At 43.7% G+C, this 15,113-nt stretch overlaps 1 pseudogene; it reads left to right on the forward strand.

Annotated features, from left to right (window-relative positions):
• The first annotated feature begins 14,678 nt into the window (after positions 1 to 14,678).
• On the forward strand, positions 14,679 to 14,797 carry LOC112482718 (annotated as a pseudogene).
• The last annotated feature ends 316 nt before the right edge of the window (positions 14,798 to 15,113 follow it).

Consider the following 15,113-nt stretch of genomic DNA (forward strand, 5'->3'; position numbering starts at 1 on the left):
GAGCCCAGGGGCTGCATCCTGAGGTTATACTCTGTCGTCAGTAGCAGTGTGAACAGAGGGGCCAAGTTGGTCCCTACAGCTTTAACCATGCTCCCCACCCCCCATCCATTCTCTCCCTTTCCTGCCTTACCATCTCTGGCCCAGTTCCTAACCCCACCCAGGCTAGTCAGCTCAGACCTCTGCATGAACATTTTAAGCTTGGCCAAATTTTTCTTTGTTCCTAGCCTAAACTCAATTACTTACTAAGTCAGGAACTTATTACATGAAAGAAGTGTTGGTCACAGCTTTCTAGACCTGCTGGATTCTGAGTCCTCTACTAGGAACCAAAGCTAAGACCAGACCCTAGAACCTCTGCTAGAGCCCGGGTTACCATATTGGATGACAATGGCTGTTTAACTGGAAGCTGAAGGGGATACCCCGAACAAAAGGCTGGAATGAGAGACCAGAAATTGATGGGTTTGCTGAAAACTACCAAGAAATCAAGGACATTTAAAGAAATACGATCAATCAAGAGCTAGTAGTTTCAAAAATTTCTTCAGAAGAAAACTAACATAACATCCATAGCCAATATGAAGTTATTTCATGAGCTCATGGCTCTCCCAAGCTGGATTCTGTTTGCTTCCCTGTCTTTAAAGCAAGTGCAAGCACTTCCTTTTCCATTACACAGAGAGGAAAATAGAGGGCTAATAAAGGGAAGTGAATCATCTGAGTTCATTCACTGAAAATGATGAGATTCAGAATTCACCGATTTTGAGGAACCTCATGACACATTTCCACCCTCTCTCCTCCTATTCTGAATCCTCACTCCTCCCTTCCTGACCACCCTCAATCCCCACCCTCAGTCTCTTTGTCTTCCTACTTCCTACTCACCTGCAGAAGGTACTTCCTTTCTCCAAGCAGAGATTGATAGCAGTGTGATGAAGCCCTAGGGAGAGGTCAGTCTCCTTTTCAAAGGTAGCCTAGGATGAAATGGATGGAAGTCTGTAGGAATAGGGAACAGGGACACAGCAGGGAGCCCCTGAGATAGGTATATATGCAGAGTGAGTGGGAGGAACAATATGTAGGTAATCTAACAAGGAGGGTCCTGTTTACTTTGAGAACAGTGGTGGTGGGAAGTTTGACAGGAATTAAAGTAGAGGAAGTCTGTTCTTCCCAATGGGATATTATAATCTATCCCTTGTTAAATTAAAGATAGATAATAATAGCCAACTTTTATTTGCTTTACATTCATTTTCTTTTTCAATCTTATCAACAAACTTAAGGAAGGTATTATTAATATCGTCATTTTACGGATGAGAAAACAGATGCTCACAGAATTTTAGCAGTTTGCCCAAGGGCACACTATAGGTAAATGACAGAGTTAGGAATCAACGAGGTCTAATTGATTCCAGGGTTTGGAGAACTGTCTCTGAGGCAGTATTGCATTCAGTCAGGAAGATGGGGGTGCTTGTCCTTATACCTGGGAATCATCCTACTTCTAATCCATGGTGCCATCCCACGGTAACCCCAAGTTATGTCTGTGTTAGTTCTTGCCTACCCTGCTCAAGCCAGACTTTGAAAAAAATGTTCTGTCTGCTGGGTCTAGTCAGAGAAGTTGTCTTCTGGTTATACTTTTATTATTTCTGTGGATCCTTCAAATCATCGATGGCCAGTCTTCCTTTTTCACAACCATTATTCACCCATATTTATATGATTAGGATACCCTAGGGCTCTTCTGTGGGAAAATAACAATAGTGTTCATTTGTTGAGCGTGCATTTTATTTGGTAGGCATTGGTAACAGTCCTGTATGCATTATCTCATTTAACCCTCAATGAGGGAGGTAAAATATCATCTCCCTTTATGAGTAAGAAAATCAGGACTCTGAGAGGTTAAGGTCACACAATCAAGCCAATACACAGTAGGTCACACCCAAGTTTCTGACCCCAAACCCTGGGCTGATAATCACTATAATAGTGTTTTCCCTTTACCCACTCCTAATGGGGAGTGGGGAGAAGTACCCTGTTGATTAGGTCCCAGAATCTGTTCCAGTAAGTACTCATGAATGTTATTTTTTTCCAGCCTTGTCTGATGATAAGAATCACCTAGTTTGAAAGTTTAAAAAATATAGAATTTCAAATTACTTCCTTGGAAATTCTGATTCATTAGGTCCAGGATGGGACCTAGGAATCTGGTCCTTTAGATGCATCTCAGAGGATTCTTACCACCAAACAAGTTTGGGGGAAATGTCAGCCAATGCATATCTAGAGTGTATTGGTTTATTTTTTCACCTGGGAATGCCCGATGAAATTATAAACTTTCTATTCACTGAAGATGGGGCTTCTACTCCAACCCCATCTTTGGGATAGGGGCCAGAGGAGAACATAGAGGTGGGAAAAGTCCAGGACTGGAAGGCCAACTTTTGGGCAGAGTTTCCCAGACAGGGATGAATCAGGGAGGGGATGTACACCTGAGAGCCTTGTGCCAAGCCAGCCACCCCGAGGCGACTTTTCTAAAGACTCTGTTCTCCGAATTAATTGCTTCAACACTTTTGGAGTTGTTCCTTTTTTAGATCCTAGTGATAGTTTCATTTTTAAAATGCCAAACGGATGGCTAATAGAGGGAATTTTACATAAAGAGACTAAAAGAGCTTAGAGAATCAGATAACCCTCAAAGTTAGAGCAGTGAACAAGCTCAAGACCGCAAATTGGGAGAAGCTGAGTAGAGACGAGAACAAAGAAGAATTGAGAATACCTGTACTTACTAGTACCTTTCTATCTGGGATACTTCCTCACAGTTCCTGTATTGGCCTCCTTCTGAGCTTCAAAAAACTCTTCTCAAGCTTCTTAATTTTTTCCCTAGGATCTTCTGGTTCCACCTGAATAGATCTGGGTTTCCAGAGCATTTCCCCTTTGCAGGGAGGATGAGAACTACCCCCAATAATAAGGAACCCAGCAGCCTGTGGTGTGACGACAGTGTTTGCATTTCTTGTCAAGTAGAAAGCAGCAGTGACATTCTCCCCATGCAGATTCTATGCTCCATGGCGTAGTGTCCTAAGATTTATTGATTCTGTATCATGGCATTCAGCCTCTTCCATTTGTAAAGAAAATTCTACCCCAAATTCTAAAAATAAAAGAATTGAACTCAACACAAACTGTTAATTTTAGTCAATCAACTAAAAATTACTTTCAAATACCTAAGGCATACCTAGCTAGGCCTGAAAGGCACACAAAACAGACACGATCTCTGCCCAGAAGAAGTTTAAAATCTGGTAAGAAAGACAAAAAAATAAAATAAAAAATGGACACGAAACAATTAAAAAGCCATTAAGTAGGATGGCTACTATAAAAAATGAACAAACAAACAAACAAACAAACAGAAAATAACAAGTGTTGGCAAGGATGTGGAGAAACTGGAACCCTCATGCACTGTTGGTGGAAATGTAAAATAGTTCAAACTGCTATGGAAAACAGTACGGCAGTTCCTTAAAATTAAACATAGAACTATCAAATGACCCAGCAATTCCACTTCTGGGTACATATTCAATAGAATCGAAAGTAGGGTCTTGATGAAATATTTGCACACTCCTGTTATAGCAGCATTATTCACAATAGCCAAGAGAAAGCAACCCAAGTTCCATTGACAGATGAATAGATAAGCCAAATGTGGTCTATACATAAAATGAAAAATTATTCTGTCTTAAAAAAGAAGGAAATCTTGTCACATGCTACAACGTGGGTGAACCTCAAGGACATCGTGCTAAATGAAATAAGCCAGGCACAAAAAGACAAATACTGTATGATTCCATGTATACCTTCATATAGAGAGGTATCCAAAGTACAGTAGTCCCCCTGTTATCCACAGTTTTGCTTTCTGCAGTTTTGGTTACCTGGGGTCAAACATGGTCCAAAAATATTAAATGGAAAATTCCTGAAATAAACAATTCATAAGATGCAAGTTCTATGCCATTCCAAGTAGCATGATGAAATCTCCGGCAGTCCCACTCTGTCCCACCTGGGTCGGGAATCATCTCTTTGTCTCCATGCTGCATATGCTACCCTCCGTTAGTCACTTAGTAGCCATCTTGGTTATCCGATTGATTATCAAGTATCACAGTGCTTACGTTCAAGCAACCCTTATCATCAGGTTTGTGGCAGCCTAACCCTATATCACAACGCCTATGTCATTTACTTTGCTTCATCTCATCTTGCGGGCATTGATCATTTCACATCATCACATTTCGCATCATCAGGAGAAAAAGAGTGAGTAAAGCTTGGGCTGGAGGCAATAAGGAAACGATTATCAAAGTATCACAGTGCTTACGTTCAAGCAACCCTTATCATCAGGTTTGTGGCAGCCTAACCCTATATCACAACGCCTATGTCATTTACTTTGCTTCATCTCATCTTGCGGGCATTGATCATTTCACATCATCACATTTCGCATCATCAGGAGAAAAAGAGTGAGTAAAGCTTGGGCTGGAGGCAATAAGGAAACGATAAATCCCTGGGGCTGGGTACATTAGTGGGGGTGAGAATTGAAATGAGAGGACACCAGAGGAGAAGTGACAATGCAAGGGAATAGATAAAGGCTCCTACGGCTGTCTTTGTTCATATTTTTTAGGGGCTTTTGTTTTTCCAAACTTTCAGGGTCATGTGTTCTGCTTTACAAAGAGCCTTAGAAAGTTCCATTAAGGGGCTGTACCATGAAATCCATATTGAAGGCCAATAATCTCTTGGATTAGAATGGGAACACTAAGGGTAGAGAGCCCCACTGCCCAATCCCAGTAGCACCTGTCAAGTACAAAGCTCTCTGAGCATGAGCTGAGAGCTTTTTTTTGAGGAAGAGGTGACTGCCTGTGGTGAGAGCTATGGTTTTGGAGTCAGAGAATAGAGCCCCATTCTCGGTTTGGTCTCTGACTCCATCTGTGATCCTGGGTGAGTCATTTCCTTCTGTCGGCCTCTTTTTTCTCTTTTGTAGAATGCAGAAGGACTTTTTTCCACCTGCTTTTGCAGAAGACAAAAGTGGCTGAAGAAAAAGAAATGTACATCAGGCACCTTTTAGCAAAGGAGTGAGGCCTAGGCTGAAGCAAAGCCCAGAATGTCTGAGGACATGGGGGCCAGGTTTGACTCGCCCTGCTCTTGACATCAGAAATCCATGGAGAGGACGTAAGTATTAAACAAGATAAACAAATGTTGCCCCCAGAGAGTCTGGGTTCTGGGAATATGAACAGGGAATCCTGACCAAAATTCCAGATCTCCAAGTTCCCCTCGAAGAGTCATGAGGTTCCTGAAGGAGGTGAATCACCACACCCAGGATCTGTCTCGGAGACCTAAACCACCAAAAATGAACCTCACCAAAGGAAGGGGCTAGAGGGAGGCTTGATTCAAATAGCTTGGGGGTTGTAGCTAACATATAAACTGTTCCCCTGGGTCTCGATGAGACCAAGAAACAATTTTCCGCTAAGCTCTGGGTGCTATTCTAGTTCTGGGGTCAGTGGAGGTCAAAGCCATAAAGTTGGTCCCCATAGAGTCAGCACAGTTGTCTCTGGTCTGGAAGACTACATGGAAAAAGAAGCTCAGAAGATTGTGGACCTAAAGAAATTAAATTTGTATTCTTCCTAGAGTCTGTATTATTTCTTAGTCCAACCCTCCGTAAGCAAACGGCAGAGCAGTGGCAGCAGCTCTTCAGAGCCCGGAAGGGTGACCAGAGGGTACAGGAGAAAGAAGCGTGTTGGCTGCTCACCAGCCATGGTGGTTTCTCTGCCACAGGGAAATGCAATTCTCAGAGCCAGGGAAGGCTCCTGCCCAGAGGGCGGAGCAGACTCAGCAGATCTGGAACAGCTGGGCTTGTGAAACACCGTATTCCAAAGGGATCTCACATACCACTTCATGCCTACTAGGATGGCTATCGGCAAAAATGTGGAAAATAACAAGTGTTGGTGAGGATGTGGAGAAGTTAGAACACTTGTGCCCTGCTAATGGGAATGTAAATGGTGCAGCCACGGTGGAAAATGGTTGGGCAGTTGTTCAAAAAGTTAAACATCAAATTACCATATGATCGAGCAATTCCACTCCTAGATATAGACCCCAAACAATTGAAAGCAGGGACTAAAACAGATATTGTACACCCATATTCATAGCAGCATTATTCACAATAGTCAAAAGGTAAAGCAACCCAACTGTCCGTGGACAGACGAATGGATAAACGAAATATGGCATATGCATACAACGGAATATAATTCAGCCTTAAAAAGGAATAAAAGTCTGATACATGCTCCAACACGGATGGACCTTAAAAACAATATGTTTAGTGAAATAAATCAGACACAAAATGCCATATACTGTATGATTCCACTTATATGAGATACCTAAAATAGGCAAATTCATACAGACAGAAAGTAGAATAGAGGTTACTAGGGGTTGAGGATGGCAGGGCTATTGTTTAATGGGTACAGAGTTTCTGTCTGGAATGAAGAAAAAGTTCTCGAAATGAGTAACAGTGATGTTTGCATAACAATGTGAATGTACTTAATGCTACTGAACTGTACCTTTAAAAATGGTTAAAAAGTGGGTTTGGGGCCCTGGAGCGGGCGTAAGCAGAGCAACGGGGGCAGCAAGCAAGATGTAGCATGGAAGTTTCCTCCTCCTCGCCCTCCTTGACCCCCTCACCCAGCAGGAGCTCACTTCTGCGGTGGCCAAAAAGAAAGACAGAGTGAAGAAAGGCTGTCCAGGGAGCAAGAGCCCAGAGTGGACCCGGGGGCCCTGCACCGCCATCATCGAGGTCTGCATGTGGGCTTCCATGCAGGTGCCTGTGGGGCCCAGACTCAGAGCATCTGGTGCAGGGTGCCCGTGCCACTGGAAGAAGTTTGGAGCTGAGTGCAAGTACAAGTTTGAGAACTGGGGATGTGTGATGGGGGCTCAGGCACCAACGCTTGCCAAGGCACCCTGACAAAGGCGCAGTAAATGCCCAGTGCCAGGAGACCTTCGCATGACTAAGGCCAGCACCCCCAAGGCCAAAGCCAAGGCCAAAACCAAGAAAGGGAAGGGAAAGGACAAGCAGCCAGGCCTGAATATCAAAGAGCCCCTGTCCCAGCCCATCCTCCTGCATGCCCAAGTTGAAACCCACCAGTGCCTTTTGTTACTCATCAGCTTTGTCGGTCATGGCCCTGCCTCCTCCTTTTCCCTCCTCCACCCCCACCTCCAAGTGCCCAAAGCGGGTAGGGACAAAGGATTCTGGGTGGCTTGAACATTCCACCCAAAGGGATTTGATTCTAGTCCCCTTTTGTTCTTCTCCACAAGGATGCCATCACTACGAAACAAATAAGTGGTCTTTTTTTCCCAGTAAAAGCTTTTTTTAATATAAAAAGGTAGATTTTATGTTATGTGTACTTTACCATAATAAAAAATAAATTTAAAAAAATTTTTCATGGTTAAAATGGTCCATGTTATGTTATGTATATTTTACAAAAAATAATTGCCAAAAAAGGGGAAGAATCCCATGACAAAGGGATATACCAGGCACTGAGAATAAAACTCAGAAAAAATCAAATAAAAAAGACTCAGAAACATAGGCCATGAGAAGGTAGAAGCAAAAATATTCAGTCATGAGTCGAGACTGGGATGAGGGACTGAGATAGAGACAAAGAAACCTGTCCATGAAGGAAAAGTTTAAAGTGTGAGAGTCAGAGATGAGACACAGAAGTCGAGACCCAAATGGAACCCTGTTAGGCAGTAGGGCTAAGTATGGAGAAGGAAATGAGAATCGGCAGGTCTGATTTTAAAAATGAGTCCTAAATCTGGGTCTTCTCTTTGGCAGGCACGTGGGTTTCTGTGTTTAACTTCCACAGTGCTTGTGGTGAATGCTTCTGGGATCTTCATCCGCTTTGCAGTGGTCAGCTAGCTGTTGCCCTCTGAGTCTTTCTGTCTCCTTTTAGAACTGAGAGACACCACAGTGAGTCAATCCTACCAAGGCTTGACTCATTTTTGACCCAGTTTTGGTAATCAAACACAATACCCTGGAATTTGGCACCACAGCTCAAAAGGTATGGTGGAAACATGGTTGCAAGACCCAGGATCCTAGCTGCTTCCTGTCACCATCACATTTCTTTGTAAAGGTTGAAGTGAATTGCATTTAAAGTTAGAGATACTTGGGTTCAAATTCTGGCTTGCCTCTTACAAGCTGTGTGACCTTGGGCAAGTTACTTAACCTCCAGATAAGCCATGGTTTCCTCATTTGTAAAATGGGGCTACAGAGTTCTGTAACCTTGTGGAGAGATTAGAGGAGATGATGTATTAAAATGCTTCTTAGCATTTTTGTTTGTTACAAAGAAATTGCATAGTAAGTTAAGGTTATTATAATTATCACCACTATTATTAGTACCCTGAGATCTTTTGATTACCTAGGATCGCTTTGCCACAAAGGCAATGGAGACCTATATCTGGAGCTTCAGTAACCCGGACTCCTGTAGCCCTGGATTTAGAACGGGAAGACCTGAATCTGATCTGGGCTCCCCAGTTTAGCAGTGTGACCTTGGGCATTTTTCACACTGAGTCTTAGTTTTCTCATTTGTAAAATGGAGATGATACACAGACTTGTATCAAATAATAACAACAACACAAGTACAGATGAATAATATAGTCAGGATCAGAAACATGGATGTATCTGGGCCAAGGTTAGGATCAAGATGGGAATCAAGGCTGGGATTAACACAAGGGCTGTAAAAAAGATTGTGATCAAGATCAGGGTTGGCATTGGGGTTAAAGCAAAGTTTTGGCCAGGATAGGGAGAGAGTTATGAGCAGGGTCACAGCGGGGGTTTGGGTGGGGTTTTGGTTTGGGCTAGGAATCCAAGAGGATAGTGTGCACTGTCTGAGCCCTGAGGGATACAACTGTGCTGTGCAGTGACTCAGAGGCAGCAGCATTGCCTGGCATACGGCTCTAATCCAGAGCTCTTGCTTTGGAGAAAGTAGAATTGAGACTTAACAAGTCCTGAGAGACTTGTAGAAGTGCAGTCCTTTAGGGAGACAGTCCAACTGCAGTAGTTCAGCCACCTCGTTTCCTTCATCCTTCCCCCTCCCCTCACCCCAACCTGGTAGGTAGCTAAGTCACATTATGTATCAGCCTATCTCCAGGTGCATCCTGCACAGCGCTGGTTCTCACAGCTCTCCTCATCCCTCCTCCATCACCCATCATCTATCATCAACCATTCAACAAAGGTTTATTGAGTATTTACTATGTGCCCAGCACTTTGCTAGTTTCTGAGGGTCCAGCAATGACCTAGGTAAGCATGTTGTCTGTCCTCATGGATCTTCAATCCAAGAGACAGATAATACAGTAAGTTTCCATCTTCTGCATGTGTGTGTATTCGTGGGGGTGGTAGTAGATTCTAAAATCAGTTCACAAGGCAAAGATTACAAAATTATTCTTGAAAATCCCTTAAGTCACCAGGACCTTGACATTTAGAAACACAAAAGCCAAGAAATAACATCATTCTCTTTGTACTTTGGGTGCAATCCTAGGGCAGTAGATGTCAAGATCTGGCTTTAATGGTAGAATGTGACTTGAAATAAAGGAATTTTTTTGTTTCTTGCTCTTTTAGCTGACTGTGTATAGTTGGATTTGCATAAGTTAACCACATTAATGATGGAAGTCCAATGTAAATGCAAATTATACCAATATTAAGGGAAAATTGGTAGTTATGAAATAGTCACAAGGATGTAAAGTATAGAGAATATAGTCAATCATATGGTAATAACTATGTATAGTGCCAGGTGGGTACTAGACTAGTCAGGGGGATCACTTCAAAAATTATGTAAATATCTAATCATTATGCTGTACACCTGAAACTAATATGAAATAATATTGAATGTCAACTGTAATTGCGACATCAAAAAGTGGGGTGGGGAAGGTGAAGGGGAATAAGAGGTTCAAATTTCCAAGTATGAAACAAATAAGTCATGGGGATGTAGTGTATAGCATAGAGAATATAGCCAATAATATTGTGATAGCATTGTACAATGTCAAGTGGTTGCTGGACCACTTGATTTGCATGGTGACCACTTATTTAGGTATATGAATGTTGAATAACTATGGTGTACACCTGAAACTAATATAATATTGTATGTTAGCTATATTTTAATAAAAATCTTTTAAAAATACTTTAAGGAGAAATAGAGTGTACTGTGAGAACATACAATGGAGGGACATAACCTAGGAAGGAGTGGAGGAGTGAATGATTTGGAAGGGTTCACTAAGGAGGTGACATTTAAGCTGAGTCCTAAAGGGTGAATATGAGGTAGGCTTTCATAAAGGGGAAAAGAACTTTGCAGGCAAAGGAATTGACATGAGGCAGAAAGGAACTCAGTGCATCTTGGGAACTGAAAGCCAATCAGGTTGGGGATGTCAAAGATATATACAAAGGGGCTCCCCAAGTCAGTCCCCAAAGTGAGGACCTATTCCACGTGTTCTGACGCCTTGTATGTAACAACATGGAGGTAAGGTGGTCTGAGACTAAGGAAATTAAATAATTCAGAGGATAGGGCTAGAGAAACAAGTAATCAATCAACATCTTTTGGAATCACAGGGCTAGCTGCCCTGTGGGATGCAAGGAAGAGTAGAAACTAGTCACTGGAAACAGAGACAATGGGATTCGCAGCTATAGTGGAGTAGCCTACACATAGATATAAACATAAATCAAGGGTCGCAAATGCAAACACTCTAGAGGCTAAGCAGGTAATGTAAATACTAAAGCAGGCTGAATACAGGACAATAGGGAGTAGGGACCGGGCCAGACTGGAGAGCTCTTATCTTGACTAAAGGGGCAACTGCTATTCAGCTCCCACTAATTGTTGCCAAGCGGGAACTGAGGACCAGTTTTGCTAGGTCTTCCATATTGTAGCAGATGCTGTCAGTTTTAGCTTCCTCTGGCCTTTGGGGCCCATTCTTTCCTACTATGCAGCAGGCTGGATGTTCCTCAGGAATTAACACCACTATTACTCCTCCTTTCCCACATTGCAGCAGCTCCCAACCAATGACTGATGGGTTTGGTGCGTAAATATGTGAATGCCTTTGCCTTTCAGGTGAGATAACTTTGAGGCAAGTGTTCTACACTGTTTCCCTGATATCCCCAGGGGAATTAAGCTCCAGATGGACAAAAAAAATAAAAAATTTAAGAAACATTTGAGATCTAGATTTATTTTTATGTTAAAACTTCCCAATTAAAATGGTATGTGTCAACAGAAACTGGTTTAAAGGCTGGTTTGGCCAACAGACTATCAGTTTGGGATTCTTGACATAGTTTAAGACTTCATCTGTCTTTCTTAGCAATACATTTACTAAAGAAGTTAAATGAGAAAGTTCTAAGGGTCGAGACTCATGCCACATGGAAATCACTGCTTAAAATACAGGAATTAGAGCAGCCGAGCAATGATGAATGCTGCCGCAAGAATGACAGCCCTACCAAGGGCTCCTTGCTGCAAGCCTCTTTCTTTGAATCTGACCTCAGCAGCCACCACTCCCACCAGGGTAAGTCACATGAAAGTCCCATGGGAAGTCTCAGAACCAGACAGACCCAGCAGCCGCCCACACCAAACTGGTTCTGCAACAAGAGTGACAAGCCAAGGCCTGCAAGCTGCAGGGTCCTCAGAATCAGACTTTTCTGGTTCCCAGTCCACAACCCTTCCTGGGGCCATGAGACACCCGCTGTTCTGCATGATCTTAAGCCAGCTTGCTTAGCCTCTTAGTGCCAGGAAAGGTCCCAATATCATGAATGTGAGGAGCTGGTGGGGGGCGCCATGAGTACCCTGCCACACCTCTAGCCAAGCCAGCTTTCTAGGTAGTCATCCAATTCAGCCACCCAAAGTGCTGACAGGAGGCATTGTCATCCTGGTGCTGCAGAGAGGAAGACATGCCAGGCCCTGGAGGACGGAGGGCTGCACCTGGCTGAGGTGCCCAGACAGGCCCACGGGTGACAGGCAACACCGTATGCCCCAAGCTTTCTCCAGCAGTGTTTGCAGAGCCTGTGCTATTTTAGGTTCCTTTGTCATCACTGCAGGCAAACTGGACTGGAGGAGTCTGATTAGAAGGGAAAGAACTGGTTTAACAGAGCTGGGGTGTGGGGAACTGCTTCCCTGAGTTGGCACCGTAGCTCCAGGCAGAAGGGCCTGGTGTCAATGCTCGTGAGGCTCAGGGTTGAGTTAGGATTCTAGCACTGGCTTCAGAGCAACTTGTCAGACAAAGAGACAAAGAGGAGGACTTTGAGGTTCAGGGACCAGCGGCTATAATTCCTGTCTCAAGAATAACCATGACAATAATTATACCTTATAATAAATGTGCTTTATAATATATGAGATACCTTTATAGACATGATCTCATTTGATCCTTACCACAGTCCTGTGAGGCAGGCAGGTATTATTCATCCCACTTTAAATGTAAGGAATTTAAGATATACCCAAGTAAGTGACTTGCCCAAGGTCACAATCTTAAGACAGTGTCAATGGCAGGGTCTGAATCGATTACAGACATAGGTTTGCAAGCCTAGACTTGCACACCTAGAAGTCTTTGTTGGCAGAGGGGAACTCAGGGAGACCTGGAGGGGAGCCTTGGCTTTCTGTGGGTGGCTCCAGAAAATATGCAGAAAGCCCCATCCACAGACCCTGTTGGTGGTCTAGCACTACAGGGTGATCACAGCAGACCTTAGGGCAGCTTTATCTCCTCTCTTAGTTGGTGGGTGCAAAGAGTTTTTCTGTTCCCCTCATGCCGCCCCCTGAGTCAGCTCTCTGGCATTGCCCTGGCATGTCCTGGGCCCCACGCCCAGGCAATGAGGAGGTGCTGGCAGACTGCCTGAGGAATGCTGCTGTCAGCTCAAGCCAAGTCCTAGTTAAGACCCCCTTCCTGGAGGCAGCCCAATGATGGCTGCTTTGGGAGCTGTAAGCACAGATGAGTCTCCCTCACTCCTTGGACTTCCTGGCCCAATGATATGGGGTATACACCTTCACCTGAAGGCTGCACCCCAGGAGGGAGATGCAGGGACCAAATACATTTTATAGACTGGCTGAGCCAGGCTCCCACCCCAGAGCCCTGCTTGGGTTTCTGGTCACATCCAAATAGCTGGGGAGGGAGTTGCTTTTGGATAGAAAAGGGGGAAAAAGAGCCAAGACTCCAGCCTGAAGCTGCCTCAGCTGTTTCTGGGGCTCTGACTCAGAAGCTGCTTCTCAGGAATGTTGAGCACATGGGCCTCTGAGCCCCTTGTCCAGGCACAGTGGAATGAACAGCTGGGATGTGGAAGGTGTTTTACTCTCCTCTTTCATCTCTGAAGATACCTCTTCCAGAGAAACACTCTATGGGGCACATGGAAGGCTCATCCTGGAAGGCCCTGGTCACCTCTTCCAGGAAGGAAGCCTTCCCAGACCACCTCAACCCCGAGGGATCCACCCCAGCAATGATTGTCTGCAGCAATCCGTTTGCACTTAAAATGCTGCATTGCTCCAGTCTGTCTCTATCTCTCTCTATTTTATCTCCCCAACTGTTGTAATTACCTTAATCTCATGCTTCTGGGTAAAAAAAGGTTACCTTGGACCTACATTTGATAAATATATTGACTGACTGATAATTTGAGAAAAAAAAAAAAAGAGCAAAGAAAAGGAAAAAGAAAAGAGAAACAGTGAGAAAGCCAGCAGTCTGGGTCACATCTCCAAATCTGGGGAATCTGCTTTCCTTCCCAAGCAAGGCTCCCGACTGCTTGGAGAAAGGAAAGCAGAAAAGCTGTGGTGAGGTGACCTGGCACTTCTTTGCCTCTGGCACCCATCCCAACCCCAGATGCCCTCAAATCTTCCAGGAGCCTTTGGGAATTCTTCCACCTCAAGAGAGCAGGGGGCTCTGCAATGATTCTCCAAATGTGGGCAAAGTTCTTTTCTCTGCCTCTCTCCTTTATTGCATTTCTCTAAAGCAGGTAGCTATCCCATGGGATAATTACCAGTGAAATGAGACCCAAGGAGAACTAACCCTGGAACAGAAATCCTGTCAGCCACTTATCACGCAATACAATATTTCCTTAGATCATAAGAGCTGGGTAGGCAGGAACAGAGCCTGCCTTGTTCACCTAGTTAGTCCTAGAGTCTAACACATTGCATTATACATAGCAGGCTCTCAGAAGGGTGCTCCATGCACATTTGTGGATTTGGCTAATTAAGGGGCATCTGGAACCTGCCAGTCTACTCCTGCTATCTAGCTGCTATATGCAACTTTTATTCTGGAGCTAACTCATTCCATGTCTGGGAATCTGATGATCTATTGGAAGAAACTGAAGCCAAAAACAGTGATAGGCTGACTCTGGAGCCTTGGGATCTAGGACAGACTTGGCATTGGAATGACTCCTGGGATGGGGTCCTCTGAGTAATCCACAACCCTGTTGGCTCTCTAAAACCGGGCCTACTGCGGCCTCTAGTGGCCAAGCAGAATCACTGTCCTTTAGGGGTGGAGGTCCCACTTCCTTAACTCTTTGCTCCCAGGGTCTCCATCCTTGGTTGGGCCCAGGGTCAAGAGCATCAAAGATGGCACCATCAGCAAGACAATAGGCCATCAGAACAATAGACCAGCCATACAACAGACCAACCCATTAAAAAGCATCCATTACATACGGTACATAGTACTCTGATGAAAGCTATGAGTAGAGGAGAGATAGAGATATAAGAATAAGACAAGTCTTTGGCCATGCAACCCTGAACGCGCCCGATCTCGTCTGATCTCGGAAGCTAAGCAGGGTCGGGCCTGGTTAGCACTTGGATAGAAGACCACCTAGGAATACCAGGTGCTGTAGGTGTTAATAAAATAAAAAGATAAATAAAAAATAAAAACATACTTATTTAATTATTATCAGATCACTTTTTTGTTGTTGTTGTTATTGTTAAGTTTAGTTTAAAAAAGAAATATGCTTAAATCTGGATTCTACTCCCCTGTAGAAATCATTGCATATAATTATTTAACCTTCTAGTCTACTTAAAAATACTTTAATTCATCTTTTTAGATTTGCACAGAACACATTGCCAAAATAGACATATGGTGATGTCATATGCTAGTCATTTGTCTTCCTTTTTAATGGTTGTTTCATTTATTCATTTTATGTGAATTATATGAAT

This window comes from Pteropus alecto, unplaced genomic scaffold, assembly GCF_000325575.1.
Source record: "Pteropus alecto unplaced genomic scaffold, ASM32557v1 scaffold155, whole genome shotgun sequence".
NCBI lineage: Eukaryota > Metazoa > Chordata > Mammalia > Chiroptera > Pteropodidae > Pteropus > Pteropus alecto.